Source organism: Psammomys obesus, unplaced genomic scaffold, assembly GCF_907164565.1.
Source record: "Psammomys obesus unplaced genomic scaffold, mPsaObe1.curated_primary_1811, whole genome shotgun sequence".
Taxonomy (NCBI): Eukaryota; Metazoa; Chordata; class Mammalia; order Rodentia; family Muridae; genus Psammomys; species Psammomys obesus.
Genome location: NW_026596046.1, coordinates 35,684,302 through 35,711,160, shown reverse-complemented (window position 1 = coordinate 35,711,160; position 26,859 = coordinate 35,684,302). Strand labels below are relative to the sequence as shown.

Below are 26,859 nucleotides of genomic sequence, written 5' to 3'. Positions count from 1 at the left end.
CCGGACCTCGGCGTGAGAGGGGGGGAAGCCTAACGGGTCGCCCGGCGGAGGCGACGGGGTGGGGGCGGGAGCGGCGCTCGAGGAACACCCCGTTCGTCCCCGACGGTGGAACGTTCCGACGCCTCCCTCCCCCGCCGCCGAGGAGCCAGCCGGGGGCTTCCCGCGCGCCTTCCCGCCAGCCCGCTGGGGCGCGCCGCTCCGCCCGGGAGCGCGCACGTGGGCGGGCGAGGGCTGTGCGCCGACGCACGCGCGCAGCCCGCCCCCGCCCCCGGCCCGCCGCTGCGGCTGCACCGTTTGTGGGGGAGTTTGGCGTTGGCGGAGGGGCCCTGCGCCCGCGGTGGGGCTGTTTGCAGCCAGCAGAAATTGGGATTTTGCTTCCCCTCGGGCCCTCAGCGTGCCCTCCCTCCTAGTCGGCTAAATGTGCGCTGAGAAATTGAGCACGGACAAGTCCTTTTGCAGCTGGGCGCAGGTGCCAGACCTACACCGTTGGGGGAGGACAGGTGGAAGTAACCTAAAATTGCCAGGCAGCGGAACCGGTGGCCCTCTGTGACTTTAGCCAGAGATCGTGGAGTCGACTGGAAAATCTCGAGTCGGGCACTCCCATAATACAGATAGGAAGGCTTGTCCCAGGGAACTGGAGCCGGTCTCAAGGTCACGTGGGATGACTAGACTCCTTGAGACGGGAAGGGTTCTGAGTTATAAAGAAACAAGGGCTGTGTGTGAGGATACTTTGCTGAGTGTTCGAGCCCATGCCGAGCAGCCGTAGAGGCCCTGGGTTCATCACCTGCGTAGCAGAGGAAGGAATAGGTGGAGAATACGAACCCCAGGGAGACAGCAAGGGCCCCGGAGGAAACCTTTTAAGGAAGCTCCTGTCTGGAAGGCAACCTTGTAGGCAGCCCGCTTTGCCTGTACGGGAGCTAGTTGGATGAACTCAACTTCATCTGACAATGGCAATGCGTATTCTCAGCAGGGTCCCCATCAGACAGTGTCCTCCTCTGTCCAGAGCAACCGAGGAGGGGTGGTCGAGCCCCCTTGGGTTGCCTGGCATAGTAGAAAACCCTCTTCCTCATTGGTCAGCGCTTGCTTTGAGCCACGGATCCACACACAGCCACAGTGTGAGCTGGAGTTCCCCCACACACACACTGAATGCAGAACTTAGTGCAGAATAGCTGTTCTCAGAAACGCAGCTCAGGCCAACGAGGAAGGGCAGTGAGGCCTGACTATACCAGGGTGACTTACCGGATAACCTGCTGCCTCTGCCCGAAGGTGGGAAGGTGGGCCGTGGACCCAGGCATTTTCCATTGAGTTAACCCGTATTCTCGGAGTCAGAGCTCCCGAGCTGTGTGTAAATTAGAATACCTGCTCGGCTGTTTCTGGTTTCCTTGAAGCCATCCACCACCTGTGTCCTCGGGCAGATCAGGGAAGGCCTGGGGCAAGGCAACAGTAGATGGGAACCCAGAGTCCTGAGCATCACTGTGGGGCAACTACTAAGAAGTAGGAGATGGGCCTCGGTCTCAGCCTCCCCACTGAGCCTAGTCGCACTCCCCCAGCTTTTGTTCCCTTCCTTTCAAAATGGGGGTGTGAACTGCCCTTACAGACGTGTGCCAGTCAGAATCTCTCCTACTGCAGGCCTGGCACATGGTCACTATAAGCGTTCACTGATCGCTCACTGACATTTGCTGCCGCCCTGCTTTATGTGAAACTTACAGCAACCGTAGGATGTGGAAGTGAGCAAGGCAGAGTCATCCAGCTCGAGTTCCAGACTATTGCATGGAGGGCAAGGTTAACAGCGCCTTCTCAGAAGTCCTGCGCGCACCAGATGCCTGACCAAGGTTTGCCAAATGCCAGTCCTGAATGCAGCTACTCTGGATCAAGGATTGTCCTCCTTCACTTCCTTGGAAGTGGATACCGAGGATATAGAGTTTCTGGATGTTCAAAGAGTTGGGATCTAGCCTAGACCAGGGATCTGCTGTGCATTCAATGGATTTTGGAGCCCATCTGTAGCATGGTATCAAATGTCTATTAATGTAATCTCAGCACTTAGCGAGGTGAAGCAGAAAGATCATGAGTTTGAGGCAGCCCAGCTTATCTACAGAGACCCTGTCTCAAATACATACATACATACATGCATACATACACACACATAGCTATAACAGGAAGATAAGAAAAGGAGAGTAGGCTCAGCAGTTAAGAATACTTGTTGCTTTTGCAGAGGATCAGGGTTCAATTCCCAGCACCCACATAGCTGTTCAACTGGCTATAACTCTAGTCCCAGGGAATCCAATGTCATTTTCTGTCTCTGCAAGCTCCAGGCATGCACCTGGCCACACACATACATGTAGGCAAACAACTTGCACACATGAAATAATAAATTTTTTAAAATTTTTAATTTGCAATGTGCCTTTTTCAAATTTTAAACTTTCTTAAGGTTTCTTCAAGCTAATGTTTACAATAACCTTGTGAAATATTGGTTTCTTCATTTCTACAGATAAGGTCTGGAAGACCCACAGGAGACAAGTGATTTGCCCTGAAGTGATGGGTGGGTTTGGATCCAGAACCCAAATCCTTCTCTTAGGCTTTGTCCTCTGTGAAGACTATTTAAAGAAATTCTCCCAGTATGATGAGTTAGTCTTTTTTTTTTTCTTTTTTTTTTTTTTTTTTTTTATCAGCTTGACTGAATTTGGGATCATCTGAGAAACGCACCTCTAGGCATGTCTACTGAGGTTGTTTCCGGAGAGGTTTAACTGAAGAGGAAAGGTTCACCGTGAACGCCAACCCACGAATGGGGTTCCAGAGTGAATGAACGGGGTGTGGAGGAAGCAGGCTGAGCGCCACAGGTGCAGTGTGGCCCACCACCTCCCGCTCCCGCTCACGTGACCTCCACGGTGATCTGCATCCCCTTACATCATAAGCCACAATAAACCCTGCCTTGCTGAAGCCGCTGCTGTCCGGTGTTACATCACAAACCCGAAAAGGTAACCCATGTCTCCAGGAATGAAGCGGACTCAGGAGCATAAGGTACAGGATGGAGCAAGAGGTTCCTGTGAGCTGCTGAAGCCAAACTTAAATCTACTCACAAGTATGAGTTTTGCTTCTGTAAAATAAGTAAAGACAGTGCTGCCAGAAATCTCTTTTCGATCATTGAAGGGAAATCTGCAGAGCAGCGAGGCTCTGTGCCCTCAGAGACAGAACTATCACAGATCTCTTTGGGTCTCCAGAAGGTTTTCCAAGCAGACCAATCCCCGGAAGGAGGGAGGAGTATTTCCATCCCTGGGGCTGAACAGCAGGTGCCGGCTCCTTTCCATCAGAGCCCACTGTGGAATTCTTACTCTGGAAAGCAATTAACAGCTAGCATGGTTGGGCCTCCCTGCTTCAGACACCGAAATAGGCATGCTTTTTACATTGTTTTCCAGTCTCACAACGTCCCCCTCTTAGTACACAAACTGAAGCACAAACATGAAATGAACTACCCAGAGTCACAGAGCTGATAAAGGAGAGCCAGCCCTGGCCTCTGGAGCCCTCTGGCTCTAAAGCTGTAGGAAGCACCCGGCAGAGAGTGACTGAAAGTCAGAGCCAGGATTAAAAGCTGGCCTGGTGTAGGTAGAAGTGGGAACTGGAGGGCCAGCTCTCCTGAGAGTCCGAATAGTTCCTGGAAGCAAAGTATACAAGTCCTTTTGTGGCTACAACAGGTGCCTCTCCCATTCACCTGCCCACGCTGTACCATGACACACAGACACAAAAGCACCGGACATGCAAGCACATGCATGTACACGCTCACACACACTTCCACAGCCCTTTCCACTTTCTTTTCTGTCAGTATGCTCCAGACTTGCACAGGGTGCTAAGGAATTTTTGACAGCACATCTAGATGCTGGTCCTTCCTGCCTGGGCCTCACCAAGCCCAGCTGAAGGCACTGCTGAAGATGATGGGTTTGAGGACCCCACTCTCATTCACCTTGTTACTGCCCTGGTCACCTTTCCCCCACTGCCCTTCTTCATTCTTCTCTGAGTGGATTCCCTCACCACAGCCCTCCAGTCAGCCTGGGGAGTATACCTGTTTTCTCTAGGCAGCTCTCAAGATAGACTCCCAATCCAGCCACCAGAATAGGGCAGGGGTTTTCCCTTCCGCACACGGTGAATTGGTAGCAGAACCAAGTCTTAGATTCCATCAAGTGTTCCTCAACAAGATCTTTATTCTAGGCTTAGTCACAAGTAGGTGTCTGGGCTGAGACCAGGGCTCTGCCCCAAAGAGCCCCTAATCTCAGTGTATGACCAGAGGTCACCACAGTGATTGGGACATGCAAGGCCAGGAAAGCCAGAGGCCTGGTCCTATCAGATGGTAGCAAAGATCTAAGCCCAAAGGCACGTCCTCCAGGAGCAGGCAATAAAAGGAAAGAGCCCTGGTTGTTTAGGGCTCTTGCCCATGAGTATTACAATATAGGGCATAAAGACAAGAGTGTCAACACCAGGGCTATGGTTGGAGCTGGCAGACACGTGATTTTGACATTGGGAGACATGAAACAAAAGTTCTAACCTTATCTTTGTTAGGTACTTGCTTCCAGGCATGTCACTTCAGCCTTGGTTTCCATTTCTGCAGGATGATAACAACACATTTTTTTTTCTTCTCTCCATCTTAGGGGGACTGCCGTGCAGGCTAAATGAACTGTCAGGTATATGAAATATATAAAGGGCTGAGTAGGCATGTAAGCCAGAGGCTGCCAGTCTGGGTGCAACAGAGCGGGCTGAGTGACTGACTGTCTGTGTGGGGTGCCAAGCGGAGCTTCTACCAGTAGCTGCACTGTGATTACAGCTCTGAAAACCAGGTGTCAAGGAATAGAACAGTCGAAAGCATGGTACTTCAGTGATCAAGCAAAATGTTTGAGTTAGATGGCATGCTCCCTCTTCTGCCCCGCTCTGTGTTCTTGACAGTCTTAAAGACGTCTACTCAAATGGTTTTGTTCTGTGAAAGGAGAAAATCACTGTTAGCAGAGTTGTGGTGAGAATTAAATGGGACAAGTGCATCCAATTGTGCTGCCCCATGTTCTAGTTTTATTGTTAGGGACAGAAAGACAGAGAGGGGGCCAGCAAGATAGCGTGGTGGGTAAAGGAGCCTGTTGCCAAGCCTGACAGTCCCTGGGACCCACACAGTAGAAGGAGAGACCCCAACTCTTACAGGCTGACCTCTGACCTCCACGTGCTTGCTGCGCATGCAAAATAAACAGAACATGGTTTAAAAAAATTAAGGCCAGTTTAGTGGTACAGGCCTTTAATTTCAGCACTAGGGAGGCAGAGGCAGGAGGATCTCTTTAAGTTCGAGGTCTATAGAAAGGCCCTGTCTCAAAAACAAAACAAAACCAAACAAACAAAAACAAAAAGGCCAGCCATGTACATTTCTGTAATTTGTGCACTTGGGAGGTAGAGGCAGGCAGATTTCTGTAAGTTCAAGGCCATTCTGATCTACAAAAGGAGCTTCAGACCAGCCAGGACTACAGAGATCATAACTGAAAATAAGTAAGTAAATAAATTAATAAATAAATCTTAAAAATAACCCCTTGGCTGGAGAGGCCGCTCATGGTTAAGAGCACTGGGCTCTTGCAGAGGACACAGGTTCAGTTCCCAGCATCCACACAGTGGTTCACAACTATCTGTTACTCCAGTTCCAGGAGATCCAACACTTTCTTCTGGCTTCTGAAGGCACCAAGCACAAAAATGGTTTTGGACGTACATGCAGACAAAACACACACACACACACACAAATTTTAAAAATATAAATAAGCCAAGCATAGCGGAGTACCCCTTTAATCCCGTCACTCGGAAGCAGAGGCAGATGAATCTCTGTGAGTTCATGGCCAACCTGGTTTACAAGTGAGTTCCAGGACAGCCAGAGCTACAAAGAGACTGTATCTCAAAATAAAAATAAATAAATCTTTTAAAAGTTTTTTTTTTTTAAATTCCCATGGCGGAAGATTGAGGCCCAGTAGAGTCCTACACCTGCTTCTCTCTTACCATGGACACCTGGGGAGTCTGCTACTTTCCTCATCTGTAACGCTAGGGTTCCACCAAGAAGCTTTCCAAGGACCAGCCTGGGAAGCAGGAGAGGGTACCCCTTAGGCTGACATGGAAGAAGAGAAGAACCAAAGGAGAAAGATGGAGTTGTGGAATAGGGACAGCAAGACAGGGACAGGGACAAGACAGGGACAGCATGACCAGTGTGGTCAACTACACGAACGGCCTTGTGAAGGAAGCAGGCCCTTTTCAGCTTAGCAAGCTGCTTGCCTATTTTCCCACAGCCTGCCCAGTTAACGCCTAAACAAAACAAGCTTTCCTGCTCCCTGCTGCCTGCCGAAGGGCGGGGAGCCAAAATGAGCGTCCTGGAGGCTGGCAGACACCCTGGCATCCTGCCTGTTCTCCCTGGGCACCCGCCCTTCCCCTGTCTGCAGCACCACCCTCAGCCTGAGCAGCCCCTGAGCAGCTCGGACATGTCCATGCTCCCCTCCACTTCCAGTCTTTCTAAGTAGATGCCCCCAATGTCTAAGCCTGCCTGACTTCCTAGACCAGCTTGGGCCACTAAGTAAAGGTTTGCTTCTCACTGTGCTGTTGTGGGCAGAGCATCTGGCATCAGAATGCCTGGAGTGGCTGACGGTCGCCATGGGAGGGAATTCCCTGGCTCAAGAAAGCTCTTCCAGAGAGAAGGAGCAGGTGGCAGTCTCCCTACGAGACAGATGCCACCCACGATGTAAGCAGAGCCAATCCTAGGGTGAGGAGCATCAAATCAGGACACACACACACACACACACACACACCCCTTCTGTCTGATGCATGTCTACCCTGGGCATATTAATATTAGCCCGTGCCTTATAATAGCCACCATGCGGCAGACACCATTCCACACACTCCACCCAGATTCCTAATTTAATTCTCACAACCCCTCTGAGATAGGTACTGCCATTAGTCCCATTTTACAGGTGAGGCCATGGCCTAGGAGGCACCCTGGAGCTGTGTCCTCAGTTAACAAGGCCAGTCTGTGCTCTGCTGATCTGCCACCAGATGATAGTCTCCCCCTAAATTATCACACAAAATGCATAATCCAAACACTTTGCCACATTTGCTGAGGATGAGAACAGTGTGTGAACTATTGTTTAACCCTCTCTTAGGATGGAGTAATTTTGTTCCCTTTGAAACAAAGTCTCTTGTATTCCAGGCTAGCCTCAACCTCGATACTCAGCCAAAGATAACCTTGAACTTCTACTTCCCAAGTGTTGGGATTACAACGCATGCACCACCACACACGATTTATTCCATTCTGGGGACTTCCTGCATGCTAGGAAAGCACCCTTCCCACTCTACTGAGTTATCCCCCAGCTCAGTGCCGGAAATTTAATGTGACAGGAGAGGCCGTGGCTGACGCAGGGAAGGAAACTAGCTCTTATTTCGTGAAAGAATACCGTTGACTTCTTTGGGGCCCTTCCCATCTCTAAAACGGGTTACGGTTGGCCACCGTCCTCCACATAAAAGCGTGGCTGTGTGTGAGTCGGTGAGGTGTGTGTCAGCACGGGTTTGCTGGGTGGAAGGAGCGGCTTGTAAGCACACCCAGCTGGCTCCCAACAATAGCTGTCATAATAATAGCTAACGTTTTCTGGATGTTTAGGGGGCACCAGACACAGCTCTGGAGGCTTTGATGTGTTCATCCGCTGATCCTCTCAACTTCCATTATCTCGATTTTTAAGGATGGAGTTACTTGCCTGAGCTCATAGAATTAGTAAGAAGCAGGACCGCCAGATGGCCCTGCTCCTATGCCCTGGGGTTAACTGTTCTGAGTTGCTGGGTTCACCCAGGCCCCTCCTCATGGGAATTCGGCACCAAGTTTCCTTGATCGAATGGGGACTATAACTACAGTGTCCAGGAGCTCCCTGACAGGCAAGGTCTGAGTGTGAGAGATTCCAAAGCACAGTGATGTGTGAGTCTGCAGTGAGCAGACTGTCTCTGTGTGAAGAAAGGGACTCAACTACACTGAAAGTTGGCCTTGAAGCCTGGGCACTTAGTACTCACAACAGAGGAGCAGTGAAAGAAATGTGCCAGGCTGGGTGGGCCTGAGCTCGGGGGACAGTCCCAACTAATGAGCTCCTAACAAGGCCCCTTCTGGGTTATTTGGCCTAAAACTTAAAAAGCAGTGTCCCTTTAAGCCAGGCATGGGGGTAGATACCTGTAATTCTAGGGCTTAGGAGGTGGATGAAAGAGGATCCAGGATTCAAAGTCATCCTCAGCTACATAGTGAATTTGAGGCCAGCGTGGGTTACATAAGATTCTGTCAGGGGTTGGGGGAATGCGGTAGCACATGCCTGTAAGTCCAGCAATCAAGTTCAAGGCCAGCCTGACCTACATAGTACATTCCAAATCCTGAATTTAAAGCCACTCTGAACTACACATGGAGACCCAACTCAAACAAAACGGAACAGAACAAGCAATGATTCTTTAGGTGTTTATTTCACTATGTCATGGGCACAGGCACTGGCTGTCTCTCTCAGGGCCTCCCCACTCCCCAAGCCCAGAGGCCTCCGTAAGGCCTAGTTAGACTCTATCCATAAAAACAAGGGCAATGAACCTAGAAGGCATGCTGGATGGATAGATTTGAAGGCCTGAAGACTTAGAGGTTGACCAAGGGTGGAGTAGGCGGGCTGGTAAACATGGTCACAGAGACAGAGGCCCAGTCCACCAGGCTGAAAGGAGGGTGTGCCTGGGGCCCACCTACACAGGCAGGTCCTTTACACCTACGTGACCTTCTTTCCTTGTCTGTTGCACAGGGCCTGTGACCTTCAGTAACTCCTCCCAGAAGTGGCTTGTGAGGGGGTGGCCTGTAAAGAAAGGGCAGGATAGGTCAGACAGATAAGACACCGGGCTGGAGAGGTGGCTCAGAGGTTAAGAGCACTGGCTGCTTAACCTCTTCCAGAGGACCCGGGTTCAATGCCCAGCAACCACATGGTAGCTTACAACCATCTGTAACTCCAGTTCTTCTTCTGGCCACCTCACACACCACTACATACAAGTAGTATACACATACATGAAGGTAAAACACCTATACACGTAAAATATTTTTTAAACTGTACAGAGTTTACAAAGGTCCAAGCCAGATGGGATCCTAGCACTGAGAGGGGAAATAAACACAGCCTCCACCCCTAACCCGGAAACTCTCTCTAGTTGATAACTGCTCATGAAAGAACCATTAGTTTTCCCCAGTGGAATCTCCCTGGGCATACAAACCACACTTGAGGGCAGGCTCCATGCCCAGCAGCAGACAACCAAAACAAAACAAACTCAGTGGTATTTTAGGAAGATTTTTCCCTCATAATACTTGGGTTCTTTTGGTTTTGTTTGTTTGTTTGTTTTTACCTTATAGGCCTTTTGTTTATATATTATAGTTTCCCACTTCTTGACTTTATGTGATTTCTGTGTGTGCTAATGTGTGAATGCCATTTCTATGTTTCATGTGGGGTTTTTTTGTTTTGTTTTGTTTTGTTTTTGCTTTTTTTTTTTTGTCCTATTCCAGTTTGTTTGTTTTTAGTTTATATTATTATTATTATTTTGGTTTTTCAAGATAGGATTTCTCTGTAGAAACCCAGAACTCATTCTGTAGACCAGGGTGGCCTTGAACTCATAGAGATCTGCTCACCTCTGCCTCCAGAGTGCTAGGATTAAAGGTGTGTAGCACCATTACCTGGCTGTTATTATTTTTTCAGATGTCTATTTGTCTTCTAATGAGAGAGAAAAAGACTGTGGATTTGGACAAATGGGAAGGTTATGAAAAGAACTGGAGGAGAGTAAAGCTTGATTAGAATATATTGTATGAAAAAAATCTTTTACAACTAAAAAAAAAAAAAAAGAAAAATATATTTTTGTTTCAAAGAAGAAGAAAAAACACAAGAGAGCTAGGGCTGGGTCACACTAACACCAGTGCCCACCCTCTCTGCATACTGGGCATTTATTTAGGGTCTTAGTTACAGCTTAAGTCAACTGATTTTTCAGATTGACTGGTCTGACTTTCGGTCCCTGCTGCTTTTGCTTTGTGGCCCTAACTATACACACACGATACTAGAACCCTGAGACACCCTCTCACAGTCTCTTCTGCCAGCATGTTCACTACACCCCACTCTGGCCGTTGGCACGGGTTTGGCCATCAGGGCTAAGTCTCTTTACATGTCGGTACAATTACCCAGGAAAACTGTGTGGCTATTGCCAGACACTAGTTTTCTGTTTTGGTTTTGCTTTTGGTTTGTTTCGGTTTTTTCATTGTGGGGATCAAACCCAGAGAGCCTTGTGCATGTTGGCCTTTTCAGTGAACTGCATCCCCAGTCAGAGCCTCAAGTTCTGTGAGATCAGGGCCACGGTGCTCTCTAAATGCCTAATTCTCTGGGGTGGCAGAAAAATCTTCTCCAAGCTAGTGCTGTTCCAAGAGACTGCACCAAGGCCACAGGGCACTCTACCTGAGTGGCAACCTTTCAGGTACATGTAGAGATGGCAACTCCACCCAACACTTCCCAACCATCCCTATCCTATCCTCAGGGGGCTCAAGGCTGTGCCGTCAGGCCCCCTTTGCAGCTCGCACTTGGGTTGGTTGGAACAATGAGGAGGCTTGAGGATGAGAGCAGAGAAAGGCAGACATTTTCCCTCTGCTCCTTCCTGGATCCCTGTTCCACTAATCAGCACTGCTTCTTCCTAGGTTCCAGGCCTGAGGTAAGAGGTTCCTCAGCTGTTAGCCTCTAGGCGATGCCTTATCACCCTCTCGATTGTCCCTTTGGTCTACGTATAACTCAGTACATTTCTTCAGTGAAGGCTCTTGCAGGCAGATACAAGACGCCTGAGTCGGCCATTTAGATCAGTTAGGTCAAGACTTTTCCCAGAATGCAGAGCCAACCCCTGCACTATTCCCACTTCAGGACAGCCCTACAAAGGGCTGGCATTTCTAGGGAACTGCGGGTTCTGATTCTCATTTATCTGTCACTCGAAAAGCCTCTTGTGGGCAGAGTCAACAAGTTAGAGCACCGTGGCAAGGGAAAAGCTGCTGCTGTGATGCAAGGCACAGAACAAAACGTGCCTCCAGGCAGAGCCTGGCTGTTTTCCTGCTCGAGCAGCTGAGCAGGAAGCAGCAGGAAGCCAAGGAACAGTAGCTTCACCCTGGCTCTCTAAGGGGCTGGCAGGGCCTGACAGAAACCCTACGGTTTCTGGAAAGGTAGAAGAAGAAAGAGCTTGGCAGAAAGAAACGGGCCCCTGAGGGCAAGGATATGATGCTTCCCATTGACCCTCGGCTTTTCTCAAAGTATAGCCCCTCACCCTACTCCACCCTGGGCAGGGACAGGTCTCTACACCTTCACAAGCTGTCCTTCTCTCAGAAAGCTGGCCTGCCAGCCACTCAGCCCCTTTCACTTCCCTTGCTAACCACAGCTGCCCAGAACAAAGCCACAGGAACGCCCACATTTCAGTTTTCATTTCCTTCACACCTTTGTATGTTTCATTTTCTCAACGGAGCAGGGGCCTGACACCCTCAGCTCTCTTGTCACTCCTCTTGACAGTTGCTGCTGCCCAACCTCACCCACACATGCTCTTGTCCTCTGCCTTCCTAGCTGTCGAGATCACATTGTCTGCCCTTGGGCTCCTCTGCTTATATATTCCAAAGTAAGTCCACGGTTTGGGAGATTTTGTTTTTGTTGTTGTCGTCCACAAATATTATTCAAGAACTCGTTCAAAATATTTCAGATAAGTGACTTTTAACTCTCATCATCCTTTTTGTATTATCCTGGTTAATTTGAAAGTAATACAACATGGAACTCTATACTGTTGTCCACTATATACAATCAAATTATCCTTTTTTTCTTTTTCTTAAAAAACAAACAAACAAGCAAACCAAACCAAACAAACAGGGTCTCATATAGCCTAGGCTGGCTTCAGATTCACTATTTAACCAAGAATGACCTTGAACTCCTGATCCTCCTGCCTCTGCTTCCCAAATGTGTGTGTGGTGGGGATCACCACACCTATACTGTGAATATTCCTTGAATATTTGAGGCCTATTCTTCAAATAGTTCTTGGTGGCATCTTTCAAATATTTTTTTAGGAATAAGGCACCTAACAAGAGCTAGCTGCAACCTCTCAATGGCTCCAGAAATCCTTCCATCTAAGATCTAGGATTTTCCATTTATTTTGAGTCTTCATTAAAGGACTTGCTTGAAATTGGTAGAGGATTCCCTGGTCTATGGGAGGAGATACAGCCAAGGATGAGCCTCAGAGGACCCCTTCCTGCCCCTCCACTGTCCACTCTGCACTGTAAGCATCTTCGTGGGGGCTAGGATGGAAGGAAGGGCAAGCTTGTTGGTCGGCCCCAGCCGGCCTAGCCATCTTCGCCTCTCACGTGTGCTGCTCTGATGCTCTGCTCACAGCATGTGCATTCTTCGTCCAACGACTCGCCAGGCTGTCTTACCAACTCCACACGGTTGAACAACTTCTGAATATGCTGTTCCCCTTGCCTTCAGCACCTTTCCCCCTTCTCTCTGCAGGACAATCTCCCATTTCCCCTTTAAATGCCAGTTCCAAGCCATTCTTATTAATGAATAATTTGCTCACAGCTGGGTGCTGTGGCCCGCCTTGGGATCCCAGCGCTCATAAGGCAGAGGCAGGAGATCTCTGAGTTTAAGGCCAGCTGGAGCCGTATAGTAAGACGGTCTCAAAAACAAAAATAATAATAATTGTTTGCTTAGGTTTTGTTGTTGTTTTGACACAAGGTCTCATTCTGTAATCCACACTATCCTGGGACTCACCCTGCAGCCTGAGCTGGCCTCACATTCACAACCTGCCCTCTGCCTGAGCCTTCTAAGTGCTGGATTATCGATGTGAGCCACAGGGCTTGTCAAAGCCCCTGCTTCTGTGAGAGCGTCCTCCTTTCCCTAACTCAGAATTAGTCTTCCAGGTCTAACCTTGTTCAGATCACCAAGCATTTGCTTCTCTTTGGCTGTGCCCTCTTCTGAATTCCTCTTTCTTTCCAAACTCAGTCCTCAACTCAACAACTAATTAGCCGTGTGGCCTTAGGAAAGTTGTGCCCTGCTCCTGGAGCCCCCCCCCCCCCCGACAAGACCTCTTCCCTGGTTCACACATCGAGAATTAGGATTATCCCCTGTTCTGCTAACTGTCCTCCACAATGCCGAGTCCCCTGCCCGCAAGGTTACAGGCCGGACTCCTTGTAAACAAATTGCCCCTCATACCCCAATTTGCCCCCATTCCAGAAACCCCTATTGCAGGGGTGAATTTAGCCAAACCCTATTTCTTAAAATAGAAGCAATGAACTCAGAGAAGCATTTGAGATTTGCCCAAGGTCTCAAACCTCTCTCATAGCTTTTTCCTTTATCCTCCTCCTGACTCCTTGAGCCTGTCTACTTTCCAAAGATACCCCCTGGCCAGGACTCAAGACTGGACAGCAAGCTTGCACCAGGCCTCCTCACCTGTTGCTGTCCCATGAACTTTCAGGGCCAAAGTGCAGATGCCGGGCAGTTTTACTTCCCTCCTGGCTGCACAGGCTTGAGAGAGCAACTGTCAGACCTCAGGCACTTCCGTTTCACTCTGAACCAGGCTTCCTTTCCACATCTTTTCTAGGCAGCAACGAGGCTGTGGGCCTCTGGGTGTGCCATCTCCCAGATGGTCTTGTTCCTCCTGGAGACTCAGGCCAGTCAGCATCAGTTCTGGGCTCCCTGAGGACAAGAGAAAATCTTGTGTGCTTGTGGCAGAAGGCCTATTTGCCTCAGTCTCTGGAGAGTAGGAGCTTGAGCTTGATGAAACTTTGTTTCAACTGTGTAGTTGGGGACAGAAGAAACACCCAGAAAATCATGAGCCCTCTGGTACTGATGGAACCTGTTTGTTTTAAAGATGGAGAGACCCTGGCTTAGAAAGGGATTAGCTCTGATGGGAAGGCAGTGAGGTACCCTGGGCATTTATAGGGAAGCCTGATCTTAAACACATGATCTCAAACAATGATTCTCTAAAGTGCTTTTGCCTTCTTTAGGAGAGAGAAATACAGAAAAAAATGTGTGTGTTCCTGTTGCTGCCTTCATTGCGCTAGAATTGAACCTGGGGTCTCACAGGTGCTAGGCAATGCTAAAGTAGCTCTCTACCACCAAGATCCACAAGCCTACATTTTTTTCATTGTTTTTCTTTGTTTTTGGACAGGGTTTCACTATATTTTTCAGACTAGTCTCAAACTCCCGGGCTCATGCCATGTGATCCCATGGGCACATGCACAGCATAATTGTTTCATATTTCTATTTCCCTTCCACCAGTGGTGCAGGAGCCTCTTCTCTGCGGCACTGATGAGCACCTACCTGCCTCCCTTCAGTAACCCCACAACTCTGACTGCCAGTTAAGCCAGCTAACCTTTGAAATGTTCTGAAACTAATCACCCAGAAGGTGAAAATGTAAAGTAGCATGAGTGGGTTCTCACCTAGGCTGAGGAACATCCTTGGGACACCCAGAAGCTGAGGGTATCTGAGGGTCTGGGTTCTTCAGCCCTTCTTCTGCAGAGAGGAGTCCAGACACAAGGACCACCTTTGGTTAATTCTTTTCAGCGGCGCACAGTCAATCAGCACGGACTTGAGAGAGCCACCGGAAGGGAGACGGCGGCTGGTTCCTCCATTTCCCCAGCTCATTTTTCTTTCTGATTTCTTATCCCCAAGGCTAGGGAAGGCATTAGAGATCAGGGAATCTCAGAAGGAGATGTGGCTCTGTTGGTAGAAGGCTTGTCTAATATGCACAAAGCTCTAGCTTCAATCTCTAACGCTGCATGAACCAAGAAAAGCGGTGCGCTCTATAATCTCAGTACTATGGAGGTTGGCATCAGGGGGATCAGAAACTCAGAGTCATCTGTTGACTACATCCCCATTTGGATGCTAGCCTGAACGAGCTAGAGATCCTGTCAATACACAACACACACACTCACTCCCTCACACTCACACAGAGCCACGTACATACACACCTCCCCCGATAGATCCTCTTTTGGACTAATGCTAGATGAATACAGTATTTAGTCTCAAAGATCCAACAGGGCCTTTTCTTTGGGAAACTCATCATCTGAGGAGAGAGTCAGAGAGAGGGAGTCCTACAGTGACGGATGTGGTAGTTCGTGCTTATAATCCCAGTACTCTTGAGGTTGAGTCTGCAAGACTTCCATGAGCTCAGCCAGCCTGAGCTACATAAAGAGTCCTCAGTTAGCTTTAACTAGAGTAAGGCCCTGTCAAAGGAATTAAGCACAAAGGATAAGGCAGGCTTATCTCTGTAAGTTCAAGGCCAACCTGGTCTACATGGTTTCAGAACAACCAGAACTACATAAAAAATGAAAAATAAAAACAACCTATGGAGGAGTATGAAAGTGACATCTCTCCGGGAAGCCTGGGATCTTGGAACATTAGGTCGCCAAGCAGAGAAGTGGGGGGAGGCAAGAAGTGACAGGCTTCTGATCCAGGCTGCCTGAGTTCTCATAATTCCTTGCCTTTCCCCCACATTTTCTTGGCTAACTTTGTTAGTCAACAGACCCTCTGGTATTTTATCTAGGAAGAGCCTATGCGTGGTTCTGGAGCTCCCTGGCTCTCCTCTCCCTACCTGCTAGAGGCTAGATGCATAGAGAGACAGTGACTATTCAGTGTGGACTGCAGCACCCTTGTGGAGCTCAGAGAACAGCTTTGTGGAGTCGGTTCTGTTCTGTCTTCTTGTGGCCCGGGGGCTTGGACTTGGGGTCTCAGTTTTGTACAGCGCGTGCCATTTACTCTCTGAACCATCATGCCAGCCCCGTGAAGATCTCTCTGTAGATGGTGACCATGACCTAAGAATCAGCATCTTATCTCCCTTAAACTAAACCAATTAACTCATTTATTGGCCATGTTGGGGACCAAACCCTATGGCTTTCATATGCTAGGGAAGTGCCCTACCATGGAGCCATTCTATGTTTTCCACTTTATTGGTATCTTTTTCTTCTTTACTGTGCTGCTGTTGTGTTGTGGATTAAACCTGGGAGCTCCCACTCATGCTAGGCGAGTTTCCTGCCACAGAGCCAGATCCCAGACCAGTTCTCCACTTTTTAAAATTAATTGATTCATTAATTATGTTTTGAGACAGAGTCTCACTATTTAGTCCTAGTAGGCCTGGAAATCACAGTGTAAACCCATCTGGCCCCACACTTTCAGAGCTCTGCCTGCTTCTTTCTATGGAGGGCTGGAATTAAAGGCATGAGCCACCACACCCGGCTTTTCTGTTGTTGTTGTTGTTGTTGTTGTTGTTGTTGTTGTTGTTTGAAAGAGGGCCTTGCTCTGCAGCGCTGGCTGACCTGGTACTTGCAGTCCAGGGTAGCCTCAAGCTGGCCACACTCCTCCTTCCGCAGCTCCCAGAGCTGTGATTGTAGGTATGTACCACCATGCCTGGCTCATTTCTCCAATTTAGAGGTAATGAAACTGCAACCCCCCCCCCCCAAAAGGCCAGTGCCTTCCTTACTCAAGGTCCTAGTGAATTAGGAGAGAGGGGTTGTTTACTCCTGGCATCTGGAACCAGAGGCAAAAGTGGCATCATTTGTAGAACGGGGCTGGGGCATGGGGTGTTGCTGGAGACTGGTGTTCAGAGTCACAAGAGAGAGATGCTAAGAACCTCCAGTGGGATGGAACCAGGAGGGTGTGTCCTTCTCCTCACCGTGGAGCATAAGAGGACAGGAACTCCCAGCAGACTGGGTGCCTGCTCATTGTTTTGGGATGGCAGGAACTGATAAAGACACAGTGTCATGGCAGCCGACCCTGGAGTAGATTGCAAAGGTTCTGTCTCCCAGTGGGGCCCTATCTACCAATCTCCACTCATTGATGTGACCTCTGGATGGGACACCTTTCAAGCATCATGGAGACTGAGGGTTCCTCTGGTCTCTGCTGTTAGGAGCTTCCAACTGACAGGCTAGCTAGTCAGACAGACTAGACTCAAAGCCCAGTCTCCAGGCAGCATAAAGAAGGGAGGCACCATCGGGTGAGGCCTGAGTGCTGGGGGAAGTGGCTATGGAGGTCCTGATGATCACTGGTGCCTTGCACAGGTCTTTGGACATTAGTTCTCTCATCTTTCCCAGAAAGGGCTGGAGTCAGCAGTCTATGGGGTCTAGCCTCCTTTGTGCTGCAAGGGTAGGGAGGTGGGGTAGGGAGGAGCTCCTGGTGGGCTGGTGGGTGGGAGGCAGAGGAAGTGGCTTGAGCCACCCCAGGCTGCCCATGTCTGTCTGGACTGTCCCATTACAGTCAGGGAAATCACAGACTCAGCGCTCAGACATCTGGGAGGCTCTGGACAGCTTGGGTATTTTTAGAAGGCCAGACATGCCCAGAATCCTGGGCGTTGCTGAGCCAGAAAAGCAAGGAGGACAGCCGAAAGCAAATCAAAAGAAGTGGCCTAAGCTCTACCACTCGCTCTCTTCACTGAGGTCAGCTGCCCCTGCCTTCCCCAAGGCCCCTATGGGCTGGCTATATGCAAGCTCAACCCCTTAAGTTGCACTGGCTCCTGCTTCCTTTTGGGTATTCAGGTGCAGACCTACGACACGGCCTAGGAGGCCACTCTGTCCAGTGGAGCTGCTCTCCACTGGTTTCCTCCGGCAGCTACTTAGTATTTTCTCTAGTTCAGATGAACTACTGGACCCCCAGGGACATATGAGAGAAAGGAGTTATCTTCCAATCATTCGTGGGTAATAGTGAAATGAAAATGCCGGAATCCTGAGATCACTGTAGGAGAGAAGGAAGCTGGATCTGGCGGAAACTCTCAGGGCTTCCACAAGGATCAGATGATGACCTAGAGAAGAAAACGCCAACTGCTGTTGGTGGGGCAATCCCTGGGCTATAACTGAGGAGCGATTACCAGTCCTTTCCAGATTGTTTCTGAAACGTGACATCTCAGAGTGGTATAGCCCAGTGTGGTGGTATTTGCCTGTAATCCAAGCACTTGGGAGGCTGAAGCCGGAACATCAAGTTTGAGGTTAACCTGAGCTACCTCATTAGGTGAAGGCTAACCTAGGCAACTTGGTGATACCCCATCTCAAAAAGGCATCAAGAAAAGGGGGAGGGAGAGAATAGTGGAATAAAACATTAGGTGGCCCTTTTCAGCGCTTATCTTCCAGAAAATCCGCCTAGTTTGGTAGCCGTAAAGAATGGCTGCCCCTCTGCCCTTCCCCTAAGTCTATCCCCGTAAACAACTCCAGGCAAGTCTACTCCATCACATTACAGACAAGAACCAAGTCTCAGGAGTGTCTTCTCTAGCCCAGACAGACTCTGGGCTGTCTGGAATTTGCAGGTCCAGGTGATTGAAAGTACAGGAAGGACACTCCAAGGCTGTGTAGAAAGGGGAGAGGATGATCGTGGGGTGGCGAAGGGCAGGAGTGCATTCCCACCCCCACCTCCACCCCCACCCCCACCCCCACCCCCACCCCCACCCCCACCACAGTTCTGTAGCACAACAACATCTGCAGTTCAGACCTGGCCTGTCCCGAGGTCTCGTCTGTCTGTCCTTCCCACCCAGGGTTTCTCAAACTGCTCTCCCTAGCTAAAGTTCCCTGCCTTATGCATGATATCTGTGACTTTTCAGCCTAAATTATTGTTACACTTGCTCCTTATGCTATAATAATAATCTAAACAAATGAAAGCAACATTCTGCCTACAGCAGGGTCTCTTACTAAGAAGGCTCTTCTTTGTCCATCTTCATCAGCAAACTGGGGCCCTCTCCTGGCAGGGTCTCACATTGAGACTTACCGGGTTTCAGACTTCTAAAGTAATCGCTTCTTCCCTGAAAAGTCCTGCCATCAGGTCAGCTCCAAGCTCACTGGAAAGCTTTTAAGTTTCTCCATCTGGGTCTGAATTTCTTTATTGTAAAGTGGAAAGTTGGGTAAGACAAAGCCGACAGCCCCTTCTGGTTTCATCACTCCAGGGTTTCAGATTGTAATTGAGTCATTTCCCACCTGCTCCTTGGGTCCCTTGGTTGCCCTGGGTGCTGTAACAGAGACTCAAGGCAGAGAAGTGGTTTCTCCAGGAGGACAAGTGTCTGACAAGTGTAAAGAAAACAGTTCTCAGAGGGTCCGGGGCAGAGAAAGAAAGCCACTAAGCTGGGCATCCCGAGTAGAGAGCCAGCCCCAACTGCTGCGCTTACCTCCAGGGGTGCCACTCAACACCCTGAGCTCCTGAGAGGTCGGGGCTCAGCACTGTCCTCTCAGGTATACTGATGAGGCATCCAACACCAGCTCAACCCTGGCAAGGGCTCAAAGCCGCTCTCCCTGTTCTCATCCTGGTTAACACTGAGTGCTCAGGGCACAGGAGACTTTAGCAGGGCCAGAATTACCACCCTTGGCCCTGCCCAACTCCAAAAAGTAGCCTAGACTCCAAATTACGAGTCCCTCTGCTACAAACATGGTTGAGCAGATGTCCTTGTTGTATACTTGAGCATCTTTTGGATATATGCCTAGGAGTGGTATAGCTGGATCTTGAGGAAGTGCTATTCCTAATTGTCTGAGAAAGTGCTAGATTGATTTCCAAAGTGGTTGCACAAGTTTACATTCCCACCAGCAATGGAGGAGGGTTCCCCTTTCTCCACATCCTCTCCAGCATGTGTTGTCACTTGAGTTTTTGATCTTAGCCATTCTGATAGGTAAAAGATGGAGTTGTTTTGATTTGCATTTCCCTGATGACTAAGGACATTGAGCATTTCTTTAAGTGTTTCTCTGCCATTCAATATTCCCTTATTGAGAATTCTCTGTTTAGCTCTGTACCCCAACTTTATTCATAATAGCCAGAATCTGGAAACAACCCAGATATCCCTCAATTGAGGAATGGATACAGAAATTGTGGTACATTTTCACGATGGAATACTACCCAACAATTAAAAACAAGGAAATCATGAAATTTGCAGGGAAATGGCAGGAACTAGAAAAGATCAGCCTGAGTGAGGTATTTCCAGAAGCGAAAAGACACACATGGTATATATGAACTTATAAGTGGATATTAGACATATAATGTAGGATAATCATACTAAAATCTGTACATCTAAAGAAGCTAAGCAAGAAGGAGGACCCTGGGTAAGATGATAAATCCTCATTCAGAAAGGCAAATGGGATGGAGAAAACAGGGAACAAGACAGGAGCCTACCACAGAGGGCCTCTGAAAGACTCTACCCTGCAGGGTATCAAAGCAGATGCTGAGACTCAGCCAAACTTTGGGCAGAGTGCAGAGAATCTTATGAAAGAAGGTGGAGATAGAAAGACCTACAGGGGACAGGAACTCCACAAGGAGAGCAACAGCACCAAAAAAATCTGGCACAGGGGTCTTTTCTGAGACTGATACACCAACCAAGGACCATGCATGCAGATAACCTAAAACCCCCGCACAGTTGTAGCCTGTGGCATCTCAGTGTCCAAGTGGGTACCCTAGTAAGGGGAACAGGGGCTGTCTCTGGCATGCACTAAGTGGCTGGCTCTTTGATCACCTTCCCCTGAGGGTGGAGCAGCCTTACCAGGCCACAGAGGAAGACAATGCAGACAGTCCTGATGAGACCTGATAGGCTACGGTCAGATGGAAGGGGAGGAGGACCTCCCCTATCAGTGGACTGGGGAAGCTGTATGGGAGAAGAGGGAGGGAGGGTGGAATTGGGAGGGTGCTACAGCTGGGATACAGAGTGAATAAATTATAATAAATAAAGAATTTTAAAAAGAAGAGTCCCTCTGTTGTGAAGCCCTTTCAGATCGCCCATCCTAGGCAGGGAAAGGCCCTTGAGTCAACTGACAGCCTTTAATGACCCCACAGTGAGCTGCTGCCACTGTTTCGTGACCACCTGCTCTCTCCCTGAACTGATTAATGCCGTTGCTAGTTCAGAGTGTGTAGAGAGGACACTCTTGGAACTTTAATGAAACAAAACTTCCTTGAAATCAGCCCTGTTCTGGGCACAGCTCTGTGTCAATTTCAGTAGGTTAACTCTGGCCCTTGGGCCTTTTTCATCTGAACTGCTCCAGAGGAAAATTGCTGTTTGCCTGAGGGGTTGGATGTAGAGGTCTATTAATTCTCTCTCTCTCTCTCTCTCTCTCTCTCTCTCTCTCTGTCTCTTTCTCTCTCTCACTTTTCTGGGGGGAGGGAGTTTGAAGCTCCATTGCTTGTCCACGAGATCTCAGGCCTGGAAGAGCACCAGAGACAGGAGGAAGTTTCTATCTTCCCAGAGCCTCCAGACCTCAGATCCCTTCAACCAATGTTCCATGTGACAATTTGCTGGTCAGATAAACTAATCTAGGAACCTTATGTTCTGGCCCATCAGTTATCTTGTTATTCTGTTCCCTAAAAGGTCTCCTGGGGACACAGGCTGGAGCAGTGATCATAATATCGGGTAGGAGGACAGGCTAGAATGGGAGACAGAATGCAGAGAAATATTTGCTTTGGGTTAGGTGACTGTCCCCACCAAACCTAGGAAGAGGTGGCTTCATCTTTATCTATGTGTGGAACCATCTTAGCTTTCAGTGACATGTCTCCACCTTAACCCAGTTGAAGAAGCTTCAAAGCACAGAATTCATAGGTCATTTCCACTGCCTAGTCTAACATGGTCTGCTCCCAGGGCAGAGGTGACCTCAGTTTCCCACGTGTACCCTGTAGAGTGAAGTGAAGGCTCCAATCCCTGGGAGCCTTTGGCCAGGACAGTCTCTGGAAGGATGAAATGGAAGACGATGTCCCTGTGTGCGTGGGGACTGGGTTCTCCTTACTTCCCACACCATCTAATCTCACAGCCATAGACCAAAAGGAAACCCTCTGACCACAGAAGCAGATGGAACTGAAAACAGGCTTCTTCTCCCACCCACACTCCAGCTATCAAATCTCTGCAAAGAGAAGTAGCCTCAGTATTTTGTATGCACGTGGTAAAACACATAAGACATGAAATAGAACATTTTAGATACAGAATGTAACGCCACTGGCTATATTGACCATGTTATATAACTACCACCATGATCCTTTTCCAGACTTTCTCATCATCTCAAATGGGGACTCTGTGATCATTAATTAGGAGCTCCCTGGTCTCCTTTCGTAGTCCCTGGTATCCTCTTATTGTACTTTTGGTCTTGGTGATTTGCCTATTGTAAGTAGCTCGTTGTCAAAGGAGGAAGTCACCATTTAGTTTAAAGACCCTAAGTAAACCATGTCTATAATCCCAGTACCTTAGCTGAGGCAAGAAGATTGCTGTGAGCTCATAGCCAGTCTAAGTTGCATAGTAAAACCCCAGGTGAGCCTGGCTATAGTGTGAGACCTTGTCTAAACAAACAAGTAAGTAAACACCTGGTAGAGGAGGCCTGCAACCTGGCTCCTCGAGAAATGGAGGCAAGAGGATCACAAGCTTATGATCTGCCTGGGCTACAGAGCTAGGTAAAAGCCAGCCTTGAACAACTTACTGACACTCTTTTCAAAATAAAAAGTAATAATGAGACTAAGATGTAGCACTCTTTGTAGAACACTTCCCTAGAAAATACAGAGTGACCCTGTTTGAAGCCTAATAAGGCAAAAGAAATCACATAGAGAATCATGGTGACTCACACCAAGAACCCAGCACGCAGGAGGTGGAAGAAAGGGATCCGGAGTTTGAGACCAGCCTGCAATATATTAACTAATTTGTTAATTAATTACTTTCAATTAATTAATTAAGCAAAACTACTAGTTGATTCTTGTTGAAGTGGTTCAATGAGCAAAGCAAAAGAGATTGGTTTTAGAAGTAGAAAAGGTGATCATAATATGGGAAGGAGGACAGGCTAGGATGGGAGGTGGAGTGTGGAGGCAGAAGCCAAAACCAAGAAGAGACTGTTAGTTTTCCTTGTAGACACTGTAAACATCAGGTTACTTCAGGTTTCTTATTTACTGTGTAATCAGACAGTCACATAAACAGCTTAGTTTCAGCTTTGGTGACTGGACCTTTAACTGGCTTCACTCGATTTTCACATACAGGGCCTAGCACAGGAACTTAAAACCATGGTTCCTGGTGAGCTGTATTTAGCATCATAGAAATGGGATCACAGCATATTTCCCTTTTGTGCCTAGTTTGTTTCACTTACTGTAATGTTTTCGAGGGTCATGTGTGTGGTGGCACTGATCAGAGTGCAATTTAGTGCAAATGCGTGTGCGTGTGCGAGAGCATGGGCGAGCACGCACATTCTTGCATATGGGGGTGTGTGCTGCACGTACGGTGGCCGGAGAACAACTTGCACAGTTGATTTACTCCCTCCGCTGTGTGAGTTCTGGGACTGAACTCAGGGGGTCAGGGCTGTGAGGCAAGCACCTTTACCTGCTGAGCCAGCTTGTCAGCTCTCTCCTTCACTGCTAATGATCAAAAAGGCTTCTGCTCTTGGACTATGCATTCATCCACTGACGGCTGGTGGAGCTATTACTCCTTCTAGCTATCGAAACAAATGCTACAGGTTTACCCCAGAAATGAAGTTGTTCAATGATGTGGACTAGGCTGAGCTTTCTGAGGAGCCACTGAACTGCCTCCCTTCCCCACCAGTGGTGTGGGTGTCTCACTTCTCAATGTTTCCGGCATTACTTGTTAAAAGACAAAACAAGCCGTCCTACTGGGTAAGGAGCAGTTCTTCATTGGTTTAGCCTCAATAGCTTTCGTATTTCATATATTTCGTATTTGTTGTTCTTGTTGTTGTTACATTGTTATTTAGAGGGACAAGGTAACAGCAGTGTGAGTACCATGGCATTGAGCGTAGAGGTCAAAAGACAACTTGAGGGAGTTGGTTCTCTCCTTCCACTGTATCAGCTGCAGTAACTGAACTCAGAGGCAGGCCATCTTTAATTCCAGCACTTAAGGAGGCAGAGGCAAGCAGATCTCTGTGAGTTCGAGGACAACCTGGTCTACAGGGTGAGTTCCAGGACAGCCAGGGCTACACAGAGAAGCCCTGTCTCAAAAAAAGAAAAGAAACAGAAAGAAAGAAAAGCAAAAGGAAAAAGAAACTGAACTCAGGTTGTCCAGCTCAGCAGCTGGCACCTTCACTCATGGAGCCATTTTGCTGGTCCCCTTTTTGTTGTTGTTGTTGATGATGATGATGTTTTTTTGTTTATTTGGTTTGTTGGTTTTGTTTTTTTTTTTTTAATTTGGTTGTTGGTGGTGGTGATTTTTGTTTGTTTGTTTTGTTTGTTTCATTCTTCTGTAGTCCAAGCTATCCTAGAAATTAATATATGGCCCAGACTAACCTCAAACTTGTTAGAATCCTCCTGCCTTAACCTACCCAGCCCTGAAATTATGAATGTCCTAGTCTGTTTTGCATTGCTTTTAAACATATTTTATTAGCACCCAGATCCTTCTATCAGAGGCAGTGTTGCCCGAAGTCTCCTGCTAAGTTCAGGCAAAAGGACCTGGTGAGTGTCAGGAGGCTGAGGTCTGTATGTGGCGGGTGCCCCTGTCTGAGGGTTTTCTCTCACACAGAAGTCCCTGAGACCCTTCTGAGTCAAGTTGGCACAAAGTAAAAATACCTCAAATTATTTCTGAAGCCCCTTATTTTCTGGAGAACTAGCCCAGAGAAGGACAAGTATAACAGGGGCGGAGAGTTTCTTGTCCTTGTCCTTGGGGACACAAGTCACCTTGGAGGAGGCTGGCTCTGATTTGGCAGTCTTGAGATTATCAAGTGTAAACAGGCCCTGAGAGAACAAAACAGAGTACTTTGGGCCCCGACAAACGCTGCCACTCAGGGAAGCACTGAAACTAGGGAGGAAGGTAAGGCTGTGATTGCAGGTGACACTTGTGAGAAAGGTCTAGTCTCATCCCTGTGAACCCCCAAGTTATTAGACTCCATCCAAAGATGACCCCTTCCTAAATGGTCATTCAGAACGAGTCCCTGGGGGTTGGAGAGATGGCTCAGCCATTAAGATGCTACATGTTGCCCTTACAGAGGACCCAGGTTTGATTCCCATTACCCACATTATGGTTCAAAACCATCCCAAACTCCAGTTCTAGGGAATCCAAAGACTTCTTCTGGCTTCCATGGGCACCAGGCATGTACATGACACACTTACTACATACGTATAGACAAAACACTCATACACATGAAATAGAATAAATAAATCTAAAAGAAGACAGACAAAGTAAAAAAAAAAAATTGTCCCTGCGTACCTAAGAATTTACTGGTAGGAATGCATTTTAGAGTGGTGACCAGACTCAACCATAGGATGAAGACTCAGCCAGCAGGGGAGTGGTGGTGCATGCCTTTAAACCCAGACTCAGGAGGCAGAGGCAGGTCGATCTTTGAGTTCAAGGCCAGTTTGGTCTACAGAGTGAGTTCTAGGACAGCCAAGGCTACACAGAGAAACCACGTCTTGAAAAACAAAACAAATTGTTAGAGCTCAAGCTAGTGAATGAGCAGGCTGTGGAGGCACACCCTTGCTAAGCCCTGCATTCGGGAGGGCTAGGCCAGAGGAGTCCCATAAATTCAAGACCAGCTTCGTCTGCATATTGAGTTCCATGCCAGCAAGGTTGCATTGTGAGACCATCGCCAAAAAAAAAAAAAAAAAAAAAAAAAAAGGATTTTGGTCATGTGTTCCTGACACTAGTGTTCTAGGCCCTGAAGTGGAAGACCAGTGCTCAACAGAGCCCCTGCATGAAGCACAATTGTCCTCCAGGGTTGAACAATTCTTTGGGGTAGAAGAAAAGCCTCCCTCGGGTCAGATTGCCCGGCTGATAAGCTCTCTGAAACCTCAAGCAGTTAATGGTGGGGCGGAGAATGTGACCATAATTTGTACTTTAAACTAGTGAAGCGACCATACTTGTAACTTATGGTTCTCAAATTCATTGTTCCTGTAGCTCCCAGAAGTGAGGCAGGGCAAGGGAGAACAGAGGACCATGTTACCCTCCCTGTCCTCAGGCAGGCAGCATTGAGGAAAGAGGGAGGGAGCCCACATCCCCATGAATCCTTACCCACTTTTCAATGCTGCTAGTCATCTTCAGAATCCTACCATAAACTCTTGCCCAGGACCACAGCACAAGACAGCACTCAAGAGATCTGTCCATTGGGGGCCAGATGGCTCAGAGGGTAAAGCTCTCACCACACAAGCTTGATGTCTTGAGTTCATCTCTGGGACTCTGTGGTTTGAATGTGAATGGCCTCCATAGACTTGTGTAATTACTCTTTTTTCTTTAAGATGTATTTGTTTATGCATTTTATGTATATGGGTGCTTTCTCTGCAAGTATGTCTGCAGAGCAGAAGAGGACACTAGATCCCATTATACATGGTTAGAGCTGCCATGTGGGTGCTGGAATCAACCCAGGTCCTCTGTAAGAGCAAGTGCTCTTAACTGCTGAGCGTCTTTCCAGCCCCATATATTTGAATGTTTGGTCCCCGGCTGGTGAAACTGTCAGGGAGAAATTAGGAGGTGTGAGGTTTCAAAAGCCCAGGCCATTTCCAGTTAGCCTTTCCCCACTCTCCCCATCCCCCTCCTTTGTCGTTACTGCCTCAAGGTGTGACTTCTCAGTTACTGCTCCAGCACCTGCCTCCCTGACAGCGGCCACATTTCCTGCCATGATGACATGGACTCTAATCCTTTGGCATCATGAGCCCAAATGAAATGTTTCCTCTTATAAGTCGCCTTGGTCATTGTGTTTTATCACAGAAGTAGAAAAGTAATTAAGGCAGACTGTTAAAGGAGAAAATCAGCTACACAAACTTATTCTCTGACTTCTACACAACCCCCACGGCATTTGTGCACCCACATTCACACATCTGTCTGTCTGTCTGTCTCTCTCTCTCTCTCTTACACACACACACACACACACACACACATTAAATTTTCAAAAGATTTCAGTTCAGGGCTGATGTA

The 26,859-nt window shown here is 48.2% G+C and overlaps 2 long non-coding RNA genes across 2 annotated transcripts; one reads left to right on the top strand and one right to left on the bottom strand.

The window, feature by feature from the left end:
* Positions 1 to 348: 348 nt before the first annotated feature.
* LOC129688382 (uncharacterized) lies at positions 349 to 2,937 on the top strand. The gene is made up of 3 exons (XR_008721939.1): positions 349 to 1,832; positions 2,489 to 2,539; positions 2,670 to 2,937. It is a non-coding gene; the product is annotated as an uncharacterized LOC129688382 (long non-coding RNA).
* A 5,528-nt stretch (positions 2,938 to 8,465) lies between these two features.
* LOC129688288 (uncharacterized) lies at positions 8,466 to 14,622 on the bottom strand. Its single transcript, XR_008721910.1, has 3 exons — positions 14,477 to 14,622; positions 13,485 to 13,730; positions 8,466 to 8,852 (listed from the first exon to the last, which is right to left on the bottom strand). It is a non-coding gene; the product is annotated as an uncharacterized LOC129688288 (long non-coding RNA).
* Positions 14,623 to 26,859: the final 12,237 nt, after the last annotated feature.